Source organism: Camelus bactrianus, chromosome 18 (genome assembly GCF_048773025.1).
Source record: "Camelus bactrianus isolate YW-2024 breed Bactrian camel chromosome 18, ASM4877302v1, whole genome shotgun sequence".
NCBI lineage: Eukaryota > Metazoa > Chordata > Mammalia > Artiodactyla > Camelidae > Camelus > Camelus bactrianus.
The window spans coordinates 21,056,514-21,083,423 of record NC_133556.1 but is presented as its reverse complement, the minus strand read 5'-3'; the positions used below and the strand labels follow the sequence as shown (position 1 = coordinate 21,083,423).

General features: G+C 46.0%; 1 long non-coding RNA gene across 4 annotated transcripts in view; it reads left to right on the top strand.

Moving 5' to 3' along the window:
- The window catches only part of LOC123618553 (uncharacterized), a 29,973-nt gene extending 3,175 nt beyond the window's left edge, over positions 1–26,798 (top strand). For 2 of the 4 annotated variants that reach the window (XR_012500342.1, XR_012500344.1), the window contains exons 3-7: positions 5,938–6,012; positions 18,739–18,803; positions 19,820–20,842; positions 25,638–25,759; positions 26,099–26,798. This is a non-coding gene — a long non-coding RNA (uncharacterized LOC123618553). The remainder of the gene's footprint in view (positions 1–5,937; positions 6,013–18,738; positions 18,804–19,819; positions 20,843–25,637; positions 25,760–26,098) is intronic. The other 2 variants (XR_006727002.2, XR_012500343.1) reach the window with 2 other exon arrangements.
- The last annotated feature ends 112 nt before the right edge of the window (positions 26,799–26,910 follow it).

Sequence of the window (26,910 nt, the reverse complement as noted above, 5' to 3'; positions counted from 1 at the left end):
CTCCAAGTAGGTCTCTAGCTGAAGAGCAGGGAGGGTGGTGCCAGGTGAGGTTCAACAGGTGGGAAGGGCCAGATGTCCGGCAGCCTTGTGAGTTACCCCGTGGAAGAGCAGGAAGGGTCAGGGTGAGAGATTTCAGTGGGTGTGTATGTGTGTCTGTCTGTCTCTGTCTGTGGATGTGGAGTAGACGAGCCTGGAGGCAGGGAAGACACTGCAGCAATCCAGGTAAGAAGCGATGTGAGTCTAAACTAAGGTCATGGCAGTGAATCCGTGGCCAAAACCGAATAAGCAGTGTTGAAGTTGGCAAAGGCAGGGGAGGCCGGAGGAGGGCAGGTTTGCTGGTGGAGGAGGTGAGGCTTCGTGTTTGGATATGTTGAATCTCAGATATGTATTGTCTAGGGCTCCTGAAAGAACCCTGTTCAATCCAGCTTGAGCAAAAAAGAGCTTATGGCTTCATTAACTTGGAACTCCAAAGGCGTGGATGTAGGGATGCAATGAATTCATAAGGACTTACCTGCTTTCCATGTTTCACCTCTTCACACTCTCTCTCTTCACAATGGATTTTCCCCCCTGGAGTAGGTTTGCTTCACGTGGCAGAAAAATGGCCACTAGTGCCTTAAGCTTATGTTTGAACGGTTTATGCTCCAAGAGGAAGAGAGACTTTGTGTGAAATCTTAGGGAAAAACTTTAACCGGTCCTGCTTGGGTCAAGTGCCTACGTCTAGAGCAGGCCCTGTGTCCAGAGGATCCAGCGCTCTGCTTGAGTCAGCCTGGACCAGGTGATCAGACGTGTGTGGGTATCAGGAGTTCCGAGAGTGGGCGGAGTGGTTCCCTAAGAGATTTCAGGAGACAAAAACGCCCACGATGATACGGCAGTGGAACATCCAGGCAGAGATGCCCAGTAGGCAGGTTAGATGGTTCCAGGTTCAGCCCCTCTTAACACAAAAAGACACTCAGAGTAGAAGATCAGGAGACGAGGCTTCCGTCACCTCCTGGTGGCACTCCTGGGCTCATCTCAGTCTACAGTGTGCAAAAGAAACATGGCCTCTCACCTACTCCCCTGAGAGACCCAGCCCTGGATGGCAGATACAGGCATGTCATAATGGTTTTCTCTTCGGGATCCTTAAGAAGGTGGGTACAGGTGGAATGCAAACCACAGACCTCAGGATACCCATTATAACTAAAAAGCCCCAGAACAGCAAAAGCAGTGGCTGGCATCCATGTGGGCAACACACATTCTGGTTAGGTGACTTTCTAATTTTGCCACACAGGCTGACGGCCCTTGTCTCCTAAGTCAGTTTCAATTATACAGCTTCTAGAACATTCCATTCAGCTCCTGTTTTAGCTGTGCCCATAATCCTGGGCAGTGTTTCTGAACACTGGGGAAGTTAGAAGTCTCCAGGCTAGTTAAATAGCTGGTATGGAAATAGAACGGGTGGCCCCAGGGCTGACGTTACAAAATAGCTCTTTGAATAACCCTGCGTAGGAGTCAGATCCCCTTCATCTCCATCCTCACCAGGGGCAGTGTGGTTTGATGGCTTCCAGTCCAGCCTCACCTACATAAGAGCTGTGTGGCCTCAGGCAAAGCCATTTCATCCCCGGGAGCCTCAGTTTTCCTCCCCTGCAGAATGGGTATAATGCTTCCCTCCCAGGGAAGGTGTGAGATGTGGCAAATGAGAAAAATGCGTGTGAGATACTAGTGCATGGTTCAAGACTAGTGGCTTCTTTTCCCCATAGCATACATTTAATCTGTGGCCACAGAGCCTCTTCTCGTATTTTACAGTTGGGAGGGAAGAGTGTGTCAGAGGGGAGGAAGGGATAACATGGGGGTTAAAATCCTGACCTCTGGAGTCAGCCAGGCCTGGGTCTGAGTCATGCCGCCTGCCACTTAGCGGCTATGTGACTTCAGACCTGTCTCTCCTTGCACCACAGCTCCGTCCTCCATGAATGGGATGCTAATAGCCACTGTTTCATGGCGGGGAGGATTCAATGTGCCAATCTCCATTCATCCCTTAGCGCAGTGTCTGCTGCCGAGGAGGTCCTCAAGAAATGCTAGCTATGACTGCTTTTTATTTTCAAAATATATACACACCACAGAGACAAGACGCTATTATTAGTAGTAGCTGTACCAGATGCTTTGTTTACCCTGAACCATTTTCTTTTTCTGTTCATGGTGCCAAGAAAGAGAAGGGAGAGCACCGTATCGCACACTAGGACAGTCATTCTCCAACCTGACTGCGTAGAAGAGTGGGGTGGGGGCTGTCTTGTTAATGTCCCCATTCTCGGACTCTTCACCAGAGAGTCTGGTGCAGTAGGTTTAGGAGTGGAGTCTGGGGAGTCTGCATTTCCTAGCAAGCTTCCTAGGAGATGCTGGTGCAGGTGGTCTGAAGTTTGGCCTTGACCTGGGCACGCTGGAGCATCATCTTTCTGATGATCAGCACCAGCCAGGCTGCCCCATGAGTGCTGTTTCGCTGGCGAGAAAGGGTCAAGTGGGAGACTCATGGAGGTGGGGTCAACCTGCTGGTGCCCTTAATCCCTGAAGATGTTTGACTTACTGGTGATGCTTGACCTCCAGTTGATCCCTGCATCCCACCAGACATCTCCTTATCTTGCACGCTGTCTGCTGGCATCATTTCTAAGGATCTTGCTTAGATGAAGGAGTCTGAAGGTCTAGCCTTAGAAACCCCCCGAAGCCCCCACCCCACCTTACCTCCAGCCCCCACACTGGCTCAAGAATTTCTGCCACACATGCTCCTGACCGAGGCTGGTAGCTCTAGTCAGCCAAACCCTCTCCACCCCATGATTCAGAAGAGGGTAGCTAATTATTTAGCCTCCAAGAAGGAGAATCTGAGAGCAATTTAATAATGGGCTGTAAACATATGAGGAGTTATTAGCAGGGAGCTGGTGGCCACCTGTTCCCTCTCTCAGCCGTGGCTAGGAGAAACAGAGATGGGATTTAACTGCAGAAATTAAATAAGACACCAGGGTGGGCGTGAGCATATAGCACTGATGTGGTTTCAAGGGGCAGCAATATGAAGTCAGCCTTCCTAGGATTTATGACAAGGAAAGAGCTTTGGATCTGATGTGTCATCTCCCCCCAGAGGTCAGAGAAAGGCTGAAGCCACGAGCCACTTCAAGACAGGGGTTTGTCTTACCCAGCCCTGGCTCTGGGCACACCATAGGCTAGCGGTTCCACCATCAAGGGCCTTGAACCAGCACCGTCAGCGTCAGCTGGGATCTTGCTCGAAATGCAGAATCTCAGGCCCCACCCCACACTTACTGAATCAGAAACTCTGGGGGTTGGGGGGTCCACAAGCTGGGTTTCAACAAACTTACAACATGGATCACCTCAGAAACATTTTACTAAGTGAAAGAAGCCAGACAGAAAGGACCATGTGTTTTATGACTCCATTTATACGAGACGTCCGGAAAGGGCAAACCTAGAGAGACAGATGAGGGATGAGAGATGAGTGGTTGCCTGGGGAGGGCGGTGAGAATAGGGGATGAATGCAGATAGATAAGTGCAAGAGATCTGAGGTGAGGGCGGTAATGGACATGTCCTAAAACCACATTGTGGTGATAGTTGCATGATTCTGTAAATTACTAGAAATCATTGAATCTGCATTCAGAATAAGTGAATTTTATGGCATGGAAATTGTACATCAACAGCGCTATTTTTAAAAAGAAAAAAAATGGAAAGTCCTTCTGTGTCTAAAGGGCCTCCTCGCAACTTCCCTTTGAGAATTATGCTTCCTCACTTTTTAGATGTCTGTTTCCATGAAAATCAATGAAAAGCACCCATTGGTGTCCTAAATAATATAAATGAAGATAACAGACAGGCCTTGTTTCTGCCTCAAGACAATAAAAAGGTCATAACATTCCGACCTTTTGACGTGGTTTTCTGGACATATGTGCAGATCCTTTGTCATCTGACCCTGTCACTGAGTGAACTGCACCAGCTCCAGGGCTCTGTGCCCATCAGAGCAACTGAAGAATCCACATTCGTACGTACAGGGAACAGGAACAGTACAAGCAAAATCTCACATTGTGATGACAGGAGATTGGGAAGAGTGAAGTACTCTGATTAATCTGTCTCTTGATGACCTGCAATTTCCATTTCAATGCAATCAGAGGACAGAGGTAGCTTCAACTTTGGCAGCCCCCTCGGAGCATGCTCAGATGCAAGGGGGGATGTGGCACTGTTTGGCCCACCCTGGGTCATGTACCCCTGCGTGCTCTGGGGACAGCACACCATGATCGGCACCCCACTGGAAACACGTGGAAAAGAGAAGGGAAGTTCCCACAAAGGAAATGAAGATGATGAGAAGGCAGAAACACCAGATAGCCTTTATATTCCTCCCATGAGCTGAGAAGTCCTAACAGAGGGCAAGATGTCCTATGGGCAAAGACAGCCAGTGTGGACTTCAAAGAGCACAGGTCTAACAGCTGCTCCTCGGAAAGTGCCTTCTTGGTTATATTCAGATCCGCCTTGATCAGGGGCAGCAAGATTTTCCCTTCTTAAAGCTAGCCCCATGCACATCCAAGTCCTCTCGCTCCATTCAAGGGGACTTGAGCATTCTAGGATAGCCTGTGGTCCACAGGTGATGGTCACTGGATTATCTCCCCCATCCCGGGCAGCGGAAAAACCTCGTTTAAAATAAAATAAAATAGAGGGGCCAGCAGGGGGCGCTCTCATGCCCTGCTACTCCATGTCAAATGCATGCCCCACAGGAAGAAGGTACCTTGCACACCCAAACAGGAAGTGCATTTACTTGACTGTCCCCAAGGAAGAATTTCTCCTTACTCAGCAACAGCCCAGCCAATGAGAAACTGCTCAGCTAATGAGAAGCCGTCACCACCCTGAACTCCTACTTTCCTCCAGTGAACTGTCCTTTAGAACAGCCCCTCCCAGCTCCCCCCTTATCCCTTCCTTTGTTCTCTGGATGTGCTGTCCCCAATCACAGTCCTTTGCACTTCCCAAATAAACTCATTTTGCTGGTAAAATAACTTGCTCTTTTAATAATTTAAGGTCAACAGTAGGCAGTTCAGTGTCCGCTTGAGTTCCTTCCACCCCTCAGCCTTTTACTCATGCAGGACCATCTACATACACAATTTTCAGGGCTCAGGGGAAAATGAATATTAGTGTTTTTACACAGTGTTGGCTTTAAGAAGGGAAAAAGCTTGCTGTCCCTGACCAAGGTGGATCTGAATATAACCAGGAAGGCACTTCCTGGCGAGCAGCTGTTAGACCTGTGCTCTTGAAGTCCACACTGGCTGTCCGCAGTTAACGGTGGCTCCTCTTTGTGGCTGGTCTGACTTCACTGTCTGGGGGACCACATTTGCCTTCCTGACCACCATAACCACAGACCTCCCTGATGAGATCAGATGCCCCATCACAGTCTCAGAAAGGATGGCATCTGACACACAAGCTAGTATCCCTTGTATGCGGGTGTATGATCAGGCCACCCCAGGTGGCCGTTCTCTTGCTCTCGGTACATTCCCTGCGACCAGTCCTGCTTCACCTGCACCCTACTCACATGACTGACCTTCCCTCTTAATCAGAGAGCCGAATCAGGAAATGCCTGGCCCCAGATTGTGATTATTCTAATCTTTAGATCAGAACTATCTCCACTATGATAGTTTATCAAAGGGGTGGGCCCCTGTGCTGCTCTCCTTGGTAACGGATGAGCCAACCTGACATCAATCTCCTTTATAACTGGTAACCCCCAGTCCCCCTGGTAGAGAAGCCTGCTGCTATGTCTGCCAGACATGGTGAGGTGTCGCTCTGGGACCTTGCTCCAGATGCGTAAGATCCCCCATCCATTAAACCAGTCCGAATTGTCAGCTTACTAAATACAGATGGCTGGGCCCCATCCCCAGAGTTTCTGATTCAGAAGATTTGAGGTTTCGTCCTAATAATTTAGATTTTTATTTTTTACAGGTTCCTAGGTGACTCTGCTGCTGGTGGTCTGGGGGCCACACCTTGGGAACTGAGCAGGAAGAAAACAATTATGAGGTAATGATGAGAGATGATTCCTACCAGACATAATGAGGAAGTGGACTTGACTGGGGGGAGGAGGGGACGGAGAGAGGAAGTGAGGTAAGAGATTAGATTTGAGAGTCCTCAGTCCTTACTTCCTGGAGGAAGTAGCAAAGTGAGTAGTAGAGGTCGCCAGAAAGGTTTTGGGGGATCTGGGAGAATTGGAGGTGGTATCCAGCTTTCCATGACACAGCCTAGAGGCACTGTGGTTCTCTTAGAGAAACCTGCTTGGCATGGCGCCGCAGTCCAGGTGGCTGGAGAAAGGTAGATTACATCGCCTTTAACCTAGAACATCCAAGATATTGACATTTCAACACGTGGCACTGGGCACACTGCCAGTGTTCACTGGCCACATCCAGCTAGTGTTTGGGGCAAAGCAGACCCCCTACACGTGTCCCTTCCAGAGAACAATGACAGCAGGAGTGAGTCAGAAACAGAAGGAGCAGAAAGAGCTGAGCCTCTGCCAACCCCAAGTCGCACTGAATCTTGACCCAAGAACAATTATGCCCAGCATCTGCCACTTGTAAGGCATCTGTTCCTGCTGTCTCCCTGCCCTATACTTCTTCCCCTTCCGCCTGACAGCTCAAAGGTCTCCATCTCTGTGAAGCCTTCCTTGAATGCCCATAGCACTAACTTCAGAATTCTAAAGTCGTTCTTCACAGCCTATCCCAGGGAAAGCTACCATTTATTTATCACTTACTTTGTGCTTAACCTGAATTATACCATTTGATGCTGACACAACACCCTGAGTAAGAATTATTACCCTCATTATGTTACTGGAGAGTAGGTTCTTGTCTCATCACAGAAAGAATTCAGAGACAGATGAGACATGGAGGTCTAGAAAGCAAAGTGAAGATTTATTAAGCAATAGGACACTCTCAAGGGGAGAGTAGGCAGACTCAGGTGAGTAGCTGCCCTGAGTGTCCTTGGCAAGGACATATGGGGTATAAATGGGGTATAAAAATTATATGGGCAGAATATTCATTGGGGAGGGAGGGGCTTAGGATCATATTTCCTGATTTTCATCCCAGCTCCACGTTCCTGAGGGGAGGAGGGATTTTTGTCCTTATGTAGCCTTGATCAGAGGTGTCATGGCCTTGGTGTGTGATGGGGACTTCTAATCTGCAAGGCTAATTTTATTGTAATGAGAGCATAATGAGCAAAAGGTTACATTCACATGCCAGAGATTCCTGCCCTTTCCCACCTTTCTTTGTCTGCTTCTGGGATCCTTGTCACCCCCAAATGTATGGTTTCCTGTCAGTTCCTGCTTTTCTTTGCCCAAGGACCCCTGTTGTTTACAAGATGTATGGTTTCTTTTCTTTTCTTTTTTTGGCTGTAAGCATCACCATTTTTAATCTTTTTTTTACTTGTGTAATTTTTTATGTTGAAGTATAGTCAGTTTATAACGTGTCAATTTCTGGTGTACAGCATAATAGTTCAATCATGCATATACATGCATATATTCATTTTCATATTCTTTTTCATTATATTAATCTTTTTTTTAGTAAAACAATTTGAGGCTGTATAAAAACTTTATATTCATTTTCGTATTCTTTTTCATTATATTAATCTTTTCCTTTTTAGTAAAACAATTTGAGGCTGTATAAAAACTTTATATTCATTTTCGTATTCTTTTTCATTATATTAATCTTTTCTTTTTTAGTAAAACAATTTGAGGCTGTATAAAAACTTTAGTAAAAAATTAGTTTTGAGAGCCCACAGACTTTTACCATGGACTATTGCTGGCTCTCTTCCCCAGCCACCAGAGCTTTCCCAGCCATTCAGGCCCAAGGCCTGGGACTGGAGCACCACAGAAGAGGGGCGGGCTGGGTCAGGGTGAGGCTGTGGTCTGCTGGGACAAAGTGACCAAGATCAAGTGAGGAAGGAGCATCACATTATACAGATGGGGTCTGTGTCTGCATCATCCCTAGGCCACCAGGTCCCCAAAGGGCAAAAACTGCACCTTTTGCACCTCTCTGTTTCCTGAGCACTGACCACAGAGCTTGGCACAGTAAACTGCCAGGAACGGTATTGACTGAGTTCTTGTCCCACTCATAGGAGTTTCTGTCAAGTAGCCTACTTCCTTTTTTTCCCTCCTTTAAATCCTGCCTAGGGGGAAGGAACCAGAATACATTGCATAAGGCCAATTTACCACATCTGCCTGTGTTTTCAACAATGGCCTGTTCCACTTTCAAAGGCATGACGTTGCCCTGGGGTCCCTGGTTGCAGAGCTAAACCCCCAGAGCTGCTGGAAGCCAGATCCAGGACTCAGTTTCTTTCTCAGGAAAGTAGTCTTTCTGACTGGAACTTACTCGTCTACTTTAGGAAGTGTGAATCTGCAGACGCTACTCAGCAGAGGTGGCCCCACCCAGAATTTTTATACAAGGAGAAGCGTTGGGACTCTGGTAGGAAGGACTTGAAGATGAGAATGTTTAATAGCACATCAGATTAAGAAAATAAAATGTTGGCTGCCTATAGTAAAGAGTGGTGGGCTGATGGAAAATGAGGGATGAGAAGGTAGCCCCTGCCCCGCCCCCAACACACACAATGCTGTCCGCTTGGAACCACCGATGGTATTTGGGTCTCAGGAAGCCAGAAATCGTCGGAAAGATAGGAATTTGGGGTCAGTGTCGATCCTAATCAATGTAGTAGAATTGTAGGATCTTAGAATATCAGAGCTGGCTGTGACATGGCACAAAATGAAATAGTTCTTAGAAGTTTAGTAGGAGTTAGCTTGGGTTGAAATTTTACTCATCTTGTAGATGCTGTTTAGACCAGGGATCCAGGAATGCCCGAATCTTGCTCCTTACGCCTCCCCTCCCCTCCCCCTCCCCTCCCCCTCCCCTCCCCCTCCCCTCCCCTCCCCCTCCTCTCCCCCTCCTCACTAAAGTTCCTTAGGGAGCCACTTGCAAGGAATAGTAGATTGGAATCGAGACACTTCTTTATTAATAGTTGAAGCCAGACCTAATAATCACCAGTGTAAATTTCCCGTTAGAAAGTTAGACTAGAGCACTTATTTTAAGCTCTAGAATAAAACGAGTTTCTTAATCCCCACCCCCCAACTCATGAATATAAATCTTGGAGCCCGCTGAGCCTCAGGGGTGGGGGCCGGCAGAGCAGAGCTGCAGCCACAGCCTCCCAGCAACCCCTCCCACTAGTGACGTGTGGTCCAGGGAGTGTCCTGGACTCTCAGGGAGCCGACTGGCACCCTCCCCTCAGAGAGCTCAAAGAGTGATGGGCAGTGGGCCTGGCATGAACCCTGAAGAGTCTTCTCGGGCACATCAATCAATCAGTAACCTCTCAGGCACCATCCCACCCCCTTCCCTTTGCATGAGAAAACCGAGATCCCCAGAGGGAGAGCAACTGGCCCAGGGTCACACCAGGGGACCACTGGCACAGCTGGAGTGAGAGCGGGCGTTTCTGGATTCTGACTCAGAGCTTGGCTCATGCATTCTCTTCCTGCCTGGACTCAGCCTCCAAGACCTATCATCTCCTTAAGGGAAAAGAAGGGGCTCAGGTGTAATCCAATCTACTGCAAATGAAAGCAGCACTCCCATTGGCCAAAACAGGATCATACGGATACTCCTACTTGCAAAGGAGTCTGGGAGAGCAGGGAATAGCATTTCTGATTGATTGGCTTAGTGACCAACCATGATCCACAGTCTAAGGTGAGCCCACTCCTACCTGGAAAAAATTCAGAGTAGGCAAGAAAGTAGGGTGGAATGGGTAATTTGTAGGTAACACTGTCCAACCTACTGATAATATTATGTTAATAATATTATAATATTATATTATTGTAATATTATGTTATAATAGTATATTCTATTCTAAATGAATTAGCCTGATATTAGAGACGTAAATTGATTTGCCTAATGTCGCAGCTAGTTAATGGTCAAATTAGATTTCTCCTTTGATTCCCGAGTGTGAGCTCTTAGCTGCAATGAACTACTGACTTTTAGAAAGAAAACAAAAACATGACACTCTTGAAAATTTGAGCATCTGTCATCTTTAAATCATCTCAGTTCAAGGTACTTGAAATTTATACACATTTTTCACTCAAAGCAACAGGAGATCATTTTTCTTTCACAATGGAAGCATGTGGGGCAATCAAACCGCACACCTCCAGGAGGCGCCACTCATATGGGGTCTATGTGAACAGCACCATCTAAGTTGTGCAGTGCACAGCCTGCCCAGCCACAGATATCAAACGTTGCTAAATTTAATCTGTCTGGGCTCCAATTTCCTCATCTGCAAATTAAGCTGGTTGTTCTAGAATGATTCTGAGGTCCCTCATGGGACCTTATGATACTGTGACAAACCATGCGCATTCACTCAGGAGAATAACAAACAGGCAAGTACAGAAGGTATCTTTTGCTTTCCCGGGAAGCCTTGCTGGCGCTTTGCCAAAGTGCAGCACAGAGATGGTTCTGAAATTCCCCATATTGCCCATAAAACAGCCCTTTTGGTTGTAAAATTCCCTTGTCAACAAACCCAGAACCCTCCGGAGCTTAATTTATCAGAGACAAAGTACAGTCACATAAAAATGTTGCCTCTTCCTTGTCAGACTGGCAGAGAACAGGGCGCTGATGCTTGAAGGGCACTCTTACCGGGCACGGTGCCCGCTGTGAACCGGCACGGCCTCTCCCCTCATCTCTGTCTAGTTCCCGGAGGGACAGGCCCTCTCCTTCCATTTCCTCAGCCTGGAGTTCAGCTCCACAGGCAACCTCCTGTCATTTGTGTGTCTGATGGGTATTATTTCTTCTAAGAATCTAATTAGGATCTTTTAAAGGGTTCAGCCTGGGAGTGAAGGAATTAAATATGACTCAGAGTGTGTGCTTTCCAAAGCCAGGCAAAAAATGAGATGATCATTCGTTTCATTTATTCATGTATTTATTCAGTCCACAAGCCCTGACAATGCACCATTTTTATGCCAACCTCTGCTGGGAGTTCAGGCAAGTGGATAGAAATGGATGATTTCTTTCCACCTTGGAATTGTTTAGCCATATATCAGCAGTGTGCTCCTCTTAAAGGAAAGTGATTAAGCACATGGCACACAATGCCACGTGTCCACCAAGTCCCCTTTTACTTCCTCCTTTTTTGAAGGTCAGAGATTACTTTCCACGGCCCCTCTGCAGCTCAGTGAAGCCATGTAACTAGTTCTAATCAAGGAGCTGTATCAGAAGTCACCAGTGTCTTTAACAAGCAGGGTGCAGCCTTCAGTTCTCTCTTACCCTGGTTTGGGGACCAAGAGTGCAGAGGTGGAGGTATCTGAACATCTGTCAGCCAGAGTCTCTGAGTGACTGAATGGAGCAGAGCCCCACCCCTGCCCCTCCCCCCTAATTCAGACTCGTTGCAGGAATGAGAAATAAACATTTGTTTTCTTAAGCCCCTGAGATTTCAGGGATTCACTTATTGCCCCAGCATAACTTAGCCTCGCCTGACTAATTTAAAATCGAAACTCTTAAACCAGTTAAACTGGAGGTGGTGGACTTGGGAGAGCACTTGTATACCTCATTTATTTGGTAAATATTTACAAAGCACAAACTATATGCCAGATGCTATGTTGGCAGTTTCAAAAATGAATAAAGGATTGTCTCTGTCCTCATGAGGCTCATAATTTGATCATAATCATAATATCACAGTATCTGGCACATAGTAACTGCTCAGTAAATACTATTACTACTATAATTGAAGCTCAGATGCAAGGAGATAGTCACACATGCAACGCATTCCCACTGGCACAGCCAGATTGTAACAAAATGAAAAAGCATTGAGAAGGAATCTGTGCTTCAGATTATGTTCCTTTAGCTGAGCTGTCCTACAAACATTTTGCTAGCCTGTGAAAACTTAAAATAATCATTTAAAAAAATCTCAGGAAATTGCCCTTTCATAAAAAAAGGCAGATAAACACACTCAACCTCACTTCTGAAAATATGGAACTTCAAAAGAAAATCAGAGTTATTAAATGCAATGCATTATGCCGGAGTGGATCCTGGAACAGAAAAAAGACATCCAGTGGAAAACTTGGTAAAATCCAAATAAAATCTAGAGGTTAGTGAATATCACTGTGCCAATGTGAATGTCTTAGTTTTGACAAATGCACCACGGTTTTGTAAAATGTTAACGTTGGGGAACTAGGTAAGGATATGTTGGAACTCTCTCTACTATCTTTGCAACTTTCCCTTAAATATAAAATTGGTCCAAAAGATTCTTAAAAATCAGTGATGTTTGCCAAGTTTCTACTCTACAAGTGGTATACACGAGCTGAGTCTGTGTGTAGAGTTGCCAGAAAAAAATACAGGAAGCTCAGTTAAATTTTAATTTCTGAAAATCAATGATTTTTTTAGTATAAATATGCCCCCAATATTGCATGGGACATATCTATACTAAAAAGAGTATTCACTGTTCATCTGAAGTTCAAACTTACCTAGAGTTCTGAATTTTTATTTGCTGAACCTGGCAAGCATATCCAGATGTGACATTGATAAAGAAGTAGAAATAAACTTTATTAGTTAAAGTGATACTACATAGACTATAGATTTTAATGTGTTATTATTAATATGAAAAGCATTATTGCTCATTTCACTTGTTTGGTATTAATTATAATAGTGAGGCATTCTATCTGAATGAGTGATTAAAGGAGTTAATGAAAGAAAGATAGGAAGGGAGGGAGGAAGAGGACAGAGACATGAATGGGTGAATAAATAAATAAAGAGTGAGTGAGTGAATAAGTGGTACGTGTCCCCAAATTCCAAGAGAGAAAAATACATACATATTAAAAATATGATAAGGCTCTCTAAAATGCCTGCAATCCACTTTATAATTTGAGACAGATTGGGATGAATTGGGAGTCCCAGTTCTGTCTGTTTCCAAGGGGAGCAGTGTTGCAATTTTTTTACTCAAGAAGGAAATAAAAAGCCAGGAACACCGTGAAAACTACTGTGAAAATGGTACTCCGAGGAACCGTGTACTCTTCTCCCCACGAAAGGATAGAGTGCTTTGCTCATGATTTTTATCTCCAAAATTTAATACAAGAATTTCCAAACATACCAAGAAGTAAAGAGCTTTACACTGATCACATAAACTCTACCCTTAATATTTTACTCTACGTGCTTTATCACAAATCTATCCATCCCTCTTTCCATCTGTTAATCCATCTTGAGTTTTGATGCATTTCAAGGGAAGTTGCAGTTATCAGTTCACTTCCTCCTAAATACTTTTCAGCAAGATTATCATTCCCTCGAATTCAATATTTGTTTATAAAGTTCCAAATGGTAGTTTGCACCAATCTTAAGTACGTCATTCAATGGCTTTTGACAAAGGCACTCAGCTGTGCAACCCAAACCCCTGTCGAGATACAGAACATCACTCTCACCCCAGAAAGTGCCTTCATGTTCTTGATTTTTCTCATTCATGCTGGTCTTCCACCTTTGTAAAAAATATCTAAATGGGTAAAATTAAAGGTAAATGCATATAATCGAAAATAGCAACTCAAAGTCCTGCAAGCCATGGATGGCAAGCCAGGAGGGTGGGGAGGTGTGGGTCACTGTGGGTCTAGGAGTTCGGGGGGTTGTTAGTTTTCTGCTGGAAGCGTGTCACACCATCTACCCTTTATCTTATACTCAGGAGGGTACAGTTGAAACAAGTAATAGAGAAAGAGACTACTTCCTCTTTCCCCACGTTTGCAGATTTTGCTACTTTGTTATAAACAGGTAATAAGTACTCAGGAGGGTACAGTTGAAACAAGTAATAGAGAAAGAGACTACTTCCTCTTTCCCCACGTTTGCAGATTTTGCTACCTTGTTATAAACAGGTAATAAAATACCTGCCACATCATGACCCCACAAAGAGACCATTCCCCCTCGTGTCCAAGGTGTCAGGAATGTCAGGTGCTTTCTCCCAAAACACAGTCATTCAGCCAGCGTTGTTCCAGCATCACCTCCAGGCCAAGCCAAAGGATACGGAGGTTGCAGGAGTGAATATGATGTGGTTCCTGACGTCTAGCATCCCTCAGTCCAGTGTGAGAAACAGACCCTTGTGTCCCCAGGCATAGCTGGGTCCCTGGCTCAGTGCCTGGCGCTACGTCATAGCTCAGGTACATTGATGGGTTGAATGGCTGCATACCTCATTCATTTAAGACACACTTATGGAACATGTCCTGTGACCCAGGCACTGCAACAGTAAACAAAACAGACCAAAAAAAAAAAAAACAAAAAACAAAAAAAACCCCTGCCTTCACAGTGTTTGTATACCAGGATGGGGGCAATAAACACATAAATGAGCAACTACAGATTTCCAGATAGTGATAAGTGCTACAGAGAAAAACAAAGCAGAAAAGGGAACTGGTGGTTATGAGGCACGGGGAGGCGGCGTTGCAATTTTAAAGAGTGTGGTCAGGAAGCCTCCCTGGGTGACCGTTAAGCAAAGGCCTGCAGGTGGCGAGATGTATATCATGATGTGAAGGAGGAAAAGTGAGAGCACTGATCTGCTAGGGCGGCCGTACCAAATACTGCAGACGGGGTGGCAGAGGGGCTTGAACAACCAATGTTTTTTCTCAAAGTTCTGGAGGTCCAAGATCAAGGTGTCAGCAGGGCTGGTTTCTCCTGAGGCCTCTCTCCTGGGCTTGCAGACGGCCACCTCCTCCCTGTGTCCTCACGTGGTTACCTCTCCATCTACACGTTGTCTGAGTCCTAATCTTCTCTCCCTGTAAGGACACCGGTCATCCTGGATTAGGGCCCACCCATCTGACCTCATTTTACCTTCATTAGCTCTTTAATGCTCCTATCTCCAAATTCAGTCACGTTCTGATGATGTACCAAGGGTTAGAACTTCAACATGTGCTTTAAAAAAATTTTTTTTAAAATTTATTTTGGGGGAGAAGGCAATTAGGTTTATTTATTTATTTTTTAGAGGAGGTGCTGGGGATTGAACCCAGGACCTTGTGCGTGCTAAGCATGCGCTCTACCACTTGAGCTGTACCTTTTCCCCTAACGTGCATTTTGAGGGGAACACAATTCAGTCCATAACAGTGAGTGAGTGAATGAATGAATGAATGAACAAATGAACCAGCCTGCTGCTTTGCTTCTGGGTGGGAGAGTGAAGGTAGCCAGAGAAACACAAGCCTGGAGGAACAGGCGACAGGGGCCAAGCAGCCACATTCAGGAAAACAGAGGATTTGACATGTGTTGTTTTTTGAATCCCTCTTGGACAATTCAAAATGTGGGTTGTTTTTTTTTCCCCTGACATTGGCCCTTAACTATTTCCAGAAGTGGTTTTATTAACTGCTGGCCTGCAACAGGATATGGTAGAGGAATGCCCTGAATTTGGAACCAGAAGAGCTGGATTCTGTATCTGCTCTCCTGAGTGACCTTGAGGAAGTCACTTAACCTCTCTGAGCCTCCTTTGCTTCATCTATAAGATGCAGACTCCTGCCCCTTCACAGAACTGCCAGAGAAGTGACGTGAGGCAGTCAGCGGGCTGATGAGGGTGTGCAGCAATAGGCTCAGTAAACAGGAAAATGTAATATAAATAAAAGCAGAAGGTATTAGTGTGACGCTTGCAGTGAAAACCACGGCAGGCAGCTCAGAGCTGGGGCCTTCTGGCCATTTCCAAAGGGAGTTTATTAAACTCCAGACCCTCTCCTGGTTGTTTCTCCTAAGCCCCCAGGGCAATCAGAGAGCTGAGGGTGGGGTGCAGGCTGGGGAGAAGAAAGGCTTATAAAAGCAGGAAGGGAGGCTGACCCCACCTCGGGCACAGAACTGCTGGCCATTCCGCCTGCCTCACCAAGGATTCTTTATACACACGCGCATATATAAAGCTGTAGATGTTTGACGTGTACAACTTGATGTGTTTGGGGATAAGTTTATACCTGTGAAACTGTCATCGCTGTCAACGCCATACACTTATTCATCACCTCCAAAAGTTTCCTCCTGCGCCTCTGTTTTTTATTTTTGGTTTTTGTTTTCTCTTTTGTGGTAAGAGCTCTTAATACAAGATCAATCCTCTTAGTGAATTTTGACATGTATAGAACAGTATTGTTAGTCGTATAGGCCCTGTGTTATACGGTAGAACTCCAGAACTTCTTTATTTTGCATAACTGACATGCTGCACCCTTCTGGAACCAAGCAGAACCCTGCCAACCACCCACCCAAGTACAAAACTGAGCAGTTAATGATTAGGGCAACAGGGTCACAGACTCAGCATCTGATGCACATTCCCGAGTTGTTTTGCAGAGACTATAAATGCCACCAGAGGGAAAAAAGCTAACTGCATAATGACCAGACTGCGGATATGACATAAGCTACTCCACCTTGAGCAGTACTTGGTCTGTGGCCAGCAGAATTCTAAGAACTGGCCTCAAGAGAATGGGATTAACATTATTGCTCATAATAACCTGTATCTTTGTGGGCATCAAAATAATTGTAGCTTGCTCTGCCCGTATATGTAAGTGGGCAACTAAAATTGTCAGCAAAGAGATGCTACAGACCCATGTCGGCATCTTCCATTCTGAGAAGACAGTGCCCTGTGTCAGCATGAAGAAATGACAGGAGCCGGAACTTTGCGTCTAATCTCATAGAAATGTAATGATGTTCGACACAGAGGAAATGAAAGCAGCTCTCTTTGCTCCTTTCTTTTTAACCCATTTCTGTTCCCTTCTAACCTTAAATAAAACCTATTTATAGAAATGAGATCACCATTCAATGTAACCTAACCCCTGATTTACGCTCTCCTGAATGCACAGCATGGCTTGCCTAACCTGTTAATTCTTTTCCTAGATTAAAAGAAGTAAGAATGAAGAATTAAGTAGTTAAAGAATGACCAGCTCTCTCCCTCCAGCAGCCCCTCTGGCAATCCTGCAGGTAGATTATAGGGGCAAGATAACACCTGAAGGGAGAGTCAGCCAGTCTGCATGCAGTGGAGAATGACTTGGAATCCAATCTCCTGCCTCAATGATTCACTGAGTTTTTTTTCCCTCTTATGCCCTTTAAAAACTGTCATGGCTGAGCAGAATCTTTGGAGTTGGTCCCAGAGCATGAGTCCACCTTGTCCCCAGATTGCCAGCCTTTCTGATTAAAGCACCTTTCCTTTCTATTGACTTTTGCCTTGCAATTATTGGCTTTTTAGTAGAGAGGAGCCAAACCTGAGTTCAGTAACACTTTGACCATCACCCCCCAGGCCCTGGTAACCGCCATTCCACTCTCTGCTTCTGTGAATTTGACTCTGTCTGATTCCGTGTATACGTGAGATCTTGCTGTATTTGACTTTCTGTGGTCTGGCTTATTTCACTTAGCACAATGTCCTCCATGTCCAGCCATGTTGCTGGAAATCGCAGGATTTGCTTCTTTCTATAGGCTGAATGGTAATCCATCATACGTTTTTACAAAATTTTCTTTATCATCAAAGATTCTTGGTGTTGAGAGCTGACAATAATGGGCATCTTCCCGGCCAGATTTGGTGCTAAACTCTGCAGGCATCAATTCACCGAGTCACCGCAACACTCCCTGAGGCTGGGGCTATTATCTACCCATTTTTTAGATGAAGAAACTGAGGCTGACTGGTTTAAGTAAGTGTCGAGAGTTATGTGACTAGCAAGAGGCAGAATGGAGCCGAATCGACTTGGATCTACACTCCTTCACAATTACACAAAGCACACTAAGGTGTGTGCCTGGCACTTAGTAGCTGCTAAAGATACTTAAGCATCTCAATTCTCCAGTTTGAAACCCAGCTCTGAGAACCACTTCCCAGCTGTGAGACTTTGCACAAGTTATTTACCTCCTCAGAGGGCCACCCTGCCCACCTGTCACCTTCAGTACTTGCTAAGTGTGAGTTGAGTTTGTTCCTTAACTCGTTTCAGCCTCGGGTCCCTTAGCTGTGAAATGGGGATAATGACAGCAGCCTGAGTGTCAGACACTTAGCCCAGTACCTGGCAGCTGTCATTTTATGATAGAACAACAATGCACCCACACCCCATCCGGGGCGAGGAAGAAGAGCAGAGATGGAAACACAAACAGGAAGAATAAATTTAAAATGTTCACATCCTGCTCTTTCAGAACTTAGGGTCAAAAAAAAGATTCTCTCAGCTAAAGATGTGTCATTTTCCTTTGACTAGGAAACAAGAAATTATATGATGTGTTTCCCTTTTTGCTTTGGCTGCCAGAAAGCTCAGAGTTAAATTTAATTCTTATTCATAGGTAACTGGATAGAACAGAATCTGGGCTTAGTCTTCCTTTAAGTGATATGCATCATAAAATTTCTGTTCTATTGACTTTATTGTCCCATGACATTTAGAGGTAAGTTGAAAAATAAAACTGTTAATCAGCAGCTTGAAAAATAGGTGCGGTAAAAATAATCGAGACATATTATACACTTAAAGTTTAAAGCTGTGCATTTGAAATCAAAGCATTACCCATCATTTGAATTTTAGACAAAGATAAAAGGCACTGAAATGCCAGATATTAATTTTGAAGTGGAATTAGTTCAGATGAATTAGTTCATTTAGGGGGAAAAAAATGGTAAAAACTTTTTTTTCCCAGAGCGGTTCCCAGAGTGGGTCAGTCCTATTCTCAGGCAGAGAGGAAGGTCAGTTGTGGGTCCCCGGGGCCCACCCGGCCTGGCATTCAGCTTTTCTGAGTCCCAGCTCTCTGAGGAGCAGAGACCTGCCCCATTTTCCCATGTCAAGGGGTTTCCTGTTTATGTTTCCAGATCGTATGTCAACTCGCACAAGATGTGAATCCGCAGCAGAAGCCAAAATGACCGGAGCTATTTCTGTAAGTCAGCTTGAAGTTAAACATGGTCGGTGTGGGGAGAAGGAAATTTACGTTTAAACTAAATTTTACGCATGTTCCCATTGTCCAGAGTCTCCAGAAAGAGTGTGTGTGAGAGAGAGAGTGTGTGTTTGTATCCAAATAAGATAATCTCTCAAATTGGCCATCACAAGACTTCTCATTCTGATGATGGTTAAATAGCCAAAAGATTGGAAACAATACAGAGTCAATCAGTGGGACCTGGTAAAATGATATTCCCATGGGATGGGAAAGGGTGGCGGCATCAGTCAAGGACGAGGACACAGCCGCTTTGGAAACTAGTTTGGCAGTGTCTGGTTCATCTGAGCACACACCTAGCTGGGGGTTTCTCAGCTTTCATCAGTCTCAGAATAAAACCCAACACGGGCTTCCTCACTGTGGGCACTATTGACATCTGGGGCCGGGTATTCTCCGTGGTGAGATGCCGTCTTGTGAGTTGCGGGAAGTGTATGGACATCCCTGGACCCCGCCCACAAATGTCAGGAGCACCCTTGCCCCCACAAGTTTTGACAGCCAAAAATGTCCCCAGTCAGTGTCAAAATGTTGCTACAATGCACCAACATAAATAAATCTCACAAATGTCATGATTAATCAAAACACACCCACACAAGAAGAGCACGTATTATTTATGAACTTATTTTGGCTGGGGGAAGAGAGGGGCAAGGGGCTCCTGGGATGAAGGTAACATTCTGGTTCTGGATTGAAGTAGTGATTACTCAGGTGTTTTTCACTCTGAAAATACATTGTGCTGTGCACTTTTCTGTAATTCTATTATAATTCAATAAATGTTTTTTTAATGAGGCATATCTAGGTGGGTTGCTCCATCCCATCTCTAATTTACATGATAGGTGGGAAAATCTCCAGTATACATGATAGGTGGGGAGAAAAGCAAATTGAAGAACATGAATATTGTGAGTTTGTTGATAAAGTGTTTCCAGAAGTACACACACGATGGGAGTGTAAACTCTTCATCACTGCAGAGCACCCTCATTAAAAACACTGAAGTTGCCTACATCAGCACCTCTGGACCCCAGGGATGTGCCCTAGAGAAACTCCTGCCCATTGCCCGAGGAGACTCAGACAAGGAGTGTTCACCACGGTAATGCTGGGATATCTGATTGGGGCTCAGAGGAGTTAAGTAACTTGCTGAAGATCACACAGCTCATGAATCAGAAAGCCAGGATCTGATCTCAGGTGGTTGAGGGCAGCTGGGGGGCTTGGACTCTCCAGCACATCTGCTAGTCCTGCATGTGGGTGGGATGTCCTGCCACAGCTGGCTAAGAGCTCCAGGGCCTGAGCTGCACGTACTCCCAGGAGGCAGGCTTCTGACTATGCAGGTGAGTGCAGCATCACTGCGTGCTGCCAGCCTATCCCCCCAAACCTCAGTCTGTCTCCTTCCCAGCCTTGGGTTATCTCACAAAATGCCTGCCTTTTATTGCCTCCTACTTAGGAGGTACCAGCCTCAGTGAAGAGAGGATGCAAAGGAAAAGGCTCTCTCTCCCCTATACTGTGGGTTAACCTGGAATCCCCCTTCCTCAGGGGGCCTGGCAGCCCTCCCCTCCCTGCCCTAGCCCGATGGAGGAGTGATGGCACCTGGCCAGGGTTTGACAGATCCCACTGCCTCGTGGCAGGAAGCCAAGGGTGGCTCCTGCCTTTGGGAAGAGAGAAGCTGTGAGCTGATTGAAGAGATCAAAGGCGGCTCCATCCTTTACAGATGCAATGAGCTGCGAACCCTTTTAAAGAGAGAGAATAAGTAAACACGGGAAATGATCCTGGGCCCGGGGACAAAGAAAAGTGGTCCCATCCTAGAAACTCTTACTGGAATCTGAGCTGTTCTCCTGCTTTCTCTTCTGATTTTTGGATCATTCACCAGAGAAGTCAGATTCCTTCCCTGTTGATGGTGATGATGATGATGGTGATGATGGCCATGGTACCAGTAAGAGTGGCTCTCACTTCCAAGTGTGCTTGGGAAGTCACTTCTGAGACTTGGGAAGGTCGCTTTGGTAAGTACACCGAGTAACCCATCTAATCTTCCCATTTCCCAAAAAGCCTAAGAAGGAGGTTCTGTTGTTGGCCCAGGGCTGTCACTGAGGAAACTGAGGCTCAGAGAACGTGGATCAGGGCTACAGCCTTGACTATGACCCCGGAGTGAGACATTAAATCCTCTGCCATTCTTCATTTTAAAATCAGGAGATGAACCCAGTTACTTCCCACTGCAGTCCCTCCCCGCCAACCCCCTTCCACATCACCTTCCGACCATCTCAAATTCTGTGTGATTTGAGAGCCTATCTGTAATAGTCAGCTCGGGCTGCTGTAACAAAACACCACACCCAGGCGGCTTCAACAACAGGAATTTGTTTTCCCACAGTTCCGGAGGCTGAAAGTCCAAGATCGAGGTGCAGCAGGGCTGGTTCTCCTTGGCTTGCAAATGGCCAGTTTCCCACTTTGTCGTCACCCAGTCTTTTCTCTGTGCACACAACCCTGGTGTCTCTCTCTCTCTCCCCTTATAAGGACACCAGACTTACTGGATTAGGGACCCACACTAATGGTCTCAATTTAACTCAATCATTTCTTTAAAACCTTTCCTCCAAATACAGACACATTCTGAGTACTGGGGGGTTAGGGCTTAAACATAAATTTGGGTTGGGGGGACACAGTGTAATCTGTAACACTGGGCCAGATCCATCCATCTCCGCCACTCACCTGCAAGCTCCTTGATGGCAGAGTTCACGTCTGGTGGAGAAACTTGTGTTTTTTTAGCTGAGTACATGCACACTTTGTGCAGCACATGACATACATGGTTTACTTTAGTAGGTGTTTAATGTATTAGAAGAATATGTATAACAACCACATTAAACCAATAGTTTTACAAATGTGTTTAGAATGGGACAGAAAAAAGCAACACTGAAAAAAAAGATTAAATAAATAAGGTATGCTTATTTAAAAGATCAAATAAATAAGGTAGCAAAGATGATGGAGGCGGTTTCTCAAGGGCTGGAATTGGGGGAACGCAACTCTGAAGACAGATGAGCCTGACTTTATTTCCTGGTGCTCCTGCTCATTGGCTGGATGACCCTGGGCAAGTCACTCAGCCTTTCAGAGCCCTGATTTCCTCATCTATATAATGAGAATTCTGAATACACCCACCCCATATGGCTGTTGTGAGCACCACATCAGCCTCGTGACAAAGAGCACGTGGTTCCAGAACCAGGTGCCAGTCGTGGCCCTGCTGCTTGCCAGCTGTGTGACTTGAGGCAAGTTACTTTACCTCTCTGAGCCTGGTCCTTCTCTAGAAGCAGGGCATGATAGTCCCTAACTGCCAGGATGATCACAAGGATTCGATGAGCTAATTCACCTTCTGAGTGCTGTCTGGTGCATGTGAGTGTTCAGTCTACGTCGTTATCATCAGTCACTCTGGCGACGGCTCTGGGCGCAAGCTGAAGCTTGTCCATCCCAGAGGCCTTGATCAGAGGCGAGTCCCAGCGCCAGGCCAAGCCCTTTCCAACTGAGCTGATGTCCGAATTCTAAGTTGGATGTCCATATCCTGCCATTGTCCCCAGCTCTGAGGCCTCGAGGCAGATGACGTCATGGGAGCTGATGCTTTTGTCCTAAGGGCTGGGTGAGGCTGAGGGTGGGGGAGCTGCTTAAGACAGCCCTCCGCTCCCACTCCTGGTCGCTCACAGGGGTGTCCAAAGATCTTTATTTCTTTCTCATAAGCCTCTGCATTATTTGAACTTTTTATAGCGAGCGTATATTATTTCTACAATCAAAAGCAAACAAGAAAGCTATTTTCATTTTGAGAAAACAATCCAGGGCCAGTTTGCACTTTTTTAGATTCCCAGGGTCGGTTTCTGACCTCTCTGGGTCACTTGCTCCTTGGCCTGGCTCTCCATGAAAATAATCTGACAGACTGGGAGCATCTTTCTGCTTCCTTCAGCTGCAGACTTCTCGACTGTGAGGAGGAAATGAGAACGCTAGCTACCTCCTCGGCTCAAACGAATCATAGACTTTCCAGTATTTAGCACAGAGCCAAGCACCTAATGAGCACTCAATATATCGCTCCTCTGTTGTTATTCATAAGGGTTAATTCTGTTCTGAGCCAAATACCTTGTTTGCATGTTTGGTTGAGAGAGAGGCTCCCACTTTACAGATGAGGAAACTGAGGCTCAGAGAGGTAAATGGACTTCATCAAAGTTCTGATGTCAAACCACATTGCATCTTCTGCCTGTTTTCCCGAAGTCCCCAAGTCTGAATTCAGTCCAATGTCATTTCCCTCCATAAGCTAATTCTCTCTCTCTCTTTTCTATTTTTTCCAGCTCTATTGAAATAGAATTGATAAGTATCATTGTGTAAGTTTAAGGTGTACAATGTGTTGATCTGATGGAGCTGATTCTTACCTTGCTGAGGGCTCTTTGCCCCTGCCTTCACATTTGAACCATCTGAGGAGCTTTTAAAAATCCTGTTTCTTGGCCATTTCTGTATCAATTACATCAGAATCTCTGGGGGTGTGATAGTAACTTGGGGGTGTGTTTGGGTATAATACTTGGGGCCTGGTAAGAATAGTTATTAACACTACCCAGGTAATTTCAATGTGCAGCTAAGCTTGAGAACAGGTGTTTTTGAGGGGTTTATGGGTCCATCTTCACTTTCCTATAAGAAGACCCAAAGCAGGGTGACTAACTGTCCAGTTTGCCCAGGACCAAGGGAGTTCTGGGGACATGGGATTTTCAGTGCTAAAACTTGGAAACTCCCAGGCAAACTGGGACGTGTTGGTCACCTTGGCCAGAGTCAGGTCCCACTGGCCATAAAATCCAAATGTCTCCAGGTGTCAGGCCAGTACCTAAATGTGTGCAGTCGCCCTCAATGGGCGACAGGAGGTGGTATTTGAGAGCAGACAAATGAAGAGAGCGTGTCCCACCTGGAGCCTCCACATTCAGTTGAAATGAACACACCGTGCAGCCCTGCACCATCAGACCAGACCTACCTGTTTTAACTCCCAACAGGCAACCTTCACCTTCTACTCTGGAGTCACCAGAACCACCATCTACCTACAGCAGAGTCTAGTGGACTGGTGGTTCTCAAGTCTACACTGCAACCACCAGGGGAGCTTTAAAAAAAATCCTGGTGCTCAGGTCCCAGCCCAAAACAACTGAATCATAGTCTCTCGGGGTGGGACCCAGAAATCAGTATTTTTAAAAAATCTCCCCAAGTCACCGTAATGTCTGGCTAGGGCTGAAGATGAGTGCAGTGGATGACCAGATGAAGGAGGAAAGGTGGGCACTTCTTCTTCACACCGTGCCTCTATGACATCCTCGGTGTCTGACTTATAAGCCCTGAAGAGCATTTCTGTTCTGCCTGCTTTCCACAGCCACTAATAAAAATCGATACTGAAGCAACAAAGATGTCCTGCAGCTGAATGGATAAATCAACTGTGGTACATCCAGATGATGGAATATTATTTAGCACTAAAAAAGAAAAATGAGCTACCAAGTCATGAAAAGACATGGAGGAAACTTAAATGCATGTTATTAAGGGAAAGAAGCCAATCGGAAAAGGCTACATCCTGTATGATTCCAACTATATAACATTCTGGAGAAGGCACATCTGTGGCAACAGTAAAGAGATCATTGGTTGTCAGGGGCTGGGGGAAGGAGTGACGGGTGAATAGGTGGAGCACAGAGGATGTTTCGGGCAGTGGAAATACTCTGAATGACACTACAATGGTGGGTACATGTCATTATGTATTTGCCCAAACCCATAAAATGTACAACCCAAAGGTGAACCCCAATGTAAACTATGGACTTTGGGTGATAATGATGTGTCAGTGTAGGTTCGTCAGTTGCAACAAGTGTACCATCTGGTGAGGGATGTTGATAATGAGGGAGGCTGTGTGTTGGGAGCCGGGGACAGAGGAGACATGGGAAATCCCTATGCCTTCCACTCATTTATGCTGTGAACTTAAAACTGCTTCTACAAGAATGAAGTCTTTTTTTAAAAAAAATCAACACTGAATAAGTGCTTCCAACTCATTCATTCATCAGGCACCACTGAGCCCCCAGGGCCTGAGCCAGCTGAGTGCTGGGAGGTCAGGGTGTCTGCCAGGTGGCTGGCCTCTGCTGTGTGACACTGGGCAATGAACTTAGCCTTCCTGTGTCTCAGTGATTTCCTCCACGTAGAACGTCAGCTTGAGGCGCCTGGGTCTCAAGTCCTGTCTGTGGCCATTCCAAGTGGGGCTGGGGACCCAGGATCCCGGACCTATGGGCCTTGCTGAGGTGGAGAGAGATTTTGCACAATGGTGGGAAGGCAGCGGGGTTTTCTGGCATTAGAACAATATCCTGTGCAAAAGGGGGGAGAAAAAGGTCTCCTGAGTCACTGAAGGAAATTACTCTGGTCAGTGGAGAGGGAGGAAACTGCGTGCACATGTGTGTACATGCATGTGCTTAGGTGTGATTACATATGTGAGGGTGGGGGGGTGGCCGTGACAGCGGAGTGTGTACATGTGAATGCTTGTGGGCAAATGTGAATTGTGTATGTATGAACTTGCATGAGGACTTGGTGTCTGTATGAGGATGTAGACCTGTGACTCTAAGTGTGTGTATTGCTGTGAGTTGTGGGTGTGTGTGGTGGAGATATATATAATGTGTGACTATGTACGCATGTGCACATTTGTGTGAGTGAGCGTGGTGTGTTACGAGCTGGGTGTTGGTGGGCAAGTTACTTAACCTTTCTGTGCCAAAGTTCTCCTATGTCTAAAATGAAGATACGTGGTGAATTCTTTACCACCCCTGCCATTGACAGGTGGAGTCCATGCCATTTCCCCAGGACCTGTGGTTTGTTCTGACCTGCAGTTCTACATCTGCACACGTGGAACACTCCCCTTGGAATCCAGCGGCTGAGGCCTGAGAAGCAAGAGCTAAATGGTGAGGCCACATGGAGGGAAACTGGGGCATGCGGGTCCAGGGCCAGCTGAGCTCACAGCCCATGAGAGCGAGTCCTACTGGACAGGCTTGTGGTCCCAGTTGTCATCACAAGGAGCAGAACTGAAACCGAGCAGGATGCTGCAGGGCCCTCCCTAGAACAAGCCCCTTCAGTTCCCCACTTCTTGTTTGTAGAAAAAGCTTTAGTCTCCTAGGCCTTCCCCTGGGTTCCAGAGAGCAAGCTCGAGCAGTTAATGATCAGAGAAGTGAAAACAATAGGGTCACAGGACTTCTAGTTCCTCCTGAAGGGACACAGATAACAATCTGATGCATATCTTTGAGTTGTTCTGCAGAAACTAAGACACCCCCCCAACCCACCCCCGTGGAGGATGGTGACTACATGCTGACCACAAGCCTGTAGACTCCGTACTGGTTGGAACCAGAAGGTGGATGATTGAGATTCCTGAAACATCACCCTGTGACCTCACGACCAGCCAACCAGAAGAAGGTCCATGAGCCGGTCACGCATCCTGCAACTCCTAATGTTGCCTTTCAAAACCCTCACCTGACAGCCGTTGGCGAAGGTCTTTTGAGCCCAGCTGCCTGTTCTCCTTGTTTGGTGCCCTGCAATAAACGCTGCACTTTCCTTCACCACAACCCCATGTCTCTCAACTGGATTTGCTGTGCAGCAGGCGAGCGGACCCAAATTTAGCTCGTAACAGAACGACCAGCAGAGCTCAATTAACACACAGACTCATGAGAGATAATAATGGTGGTGGTGATTTTTAAGCCACTAAATTTTAGGGTGGTTAGTTATGCAGCAATAGATAACTGAAACTTCACAGAGAGTTTTCAGGCACTTAGAACATGGGGTCAGCCAACTTCAACTGTGAAGGGCCAGGTAGTAAATATTTTAGGTCTGGGAGCCATAGGGTCACTGTCGAAATGACTCAGTGCTGCTGTTGTGGTCCAAAAGCAGCCACAGACAATGCATCAGTGAGGATGGCTGTGTTCCAATAAAACTTTATTCACACGAACAGGCTGCATTTGGCCCAAGCGCTGGTGTTTCCCCAGACCTAGAAAACTGCCTGAAATACTGTAAGTGCTATGAAAGTGTTAGCTACGAGTGCATGTGTGTGAGTTCAAGAGTGTGT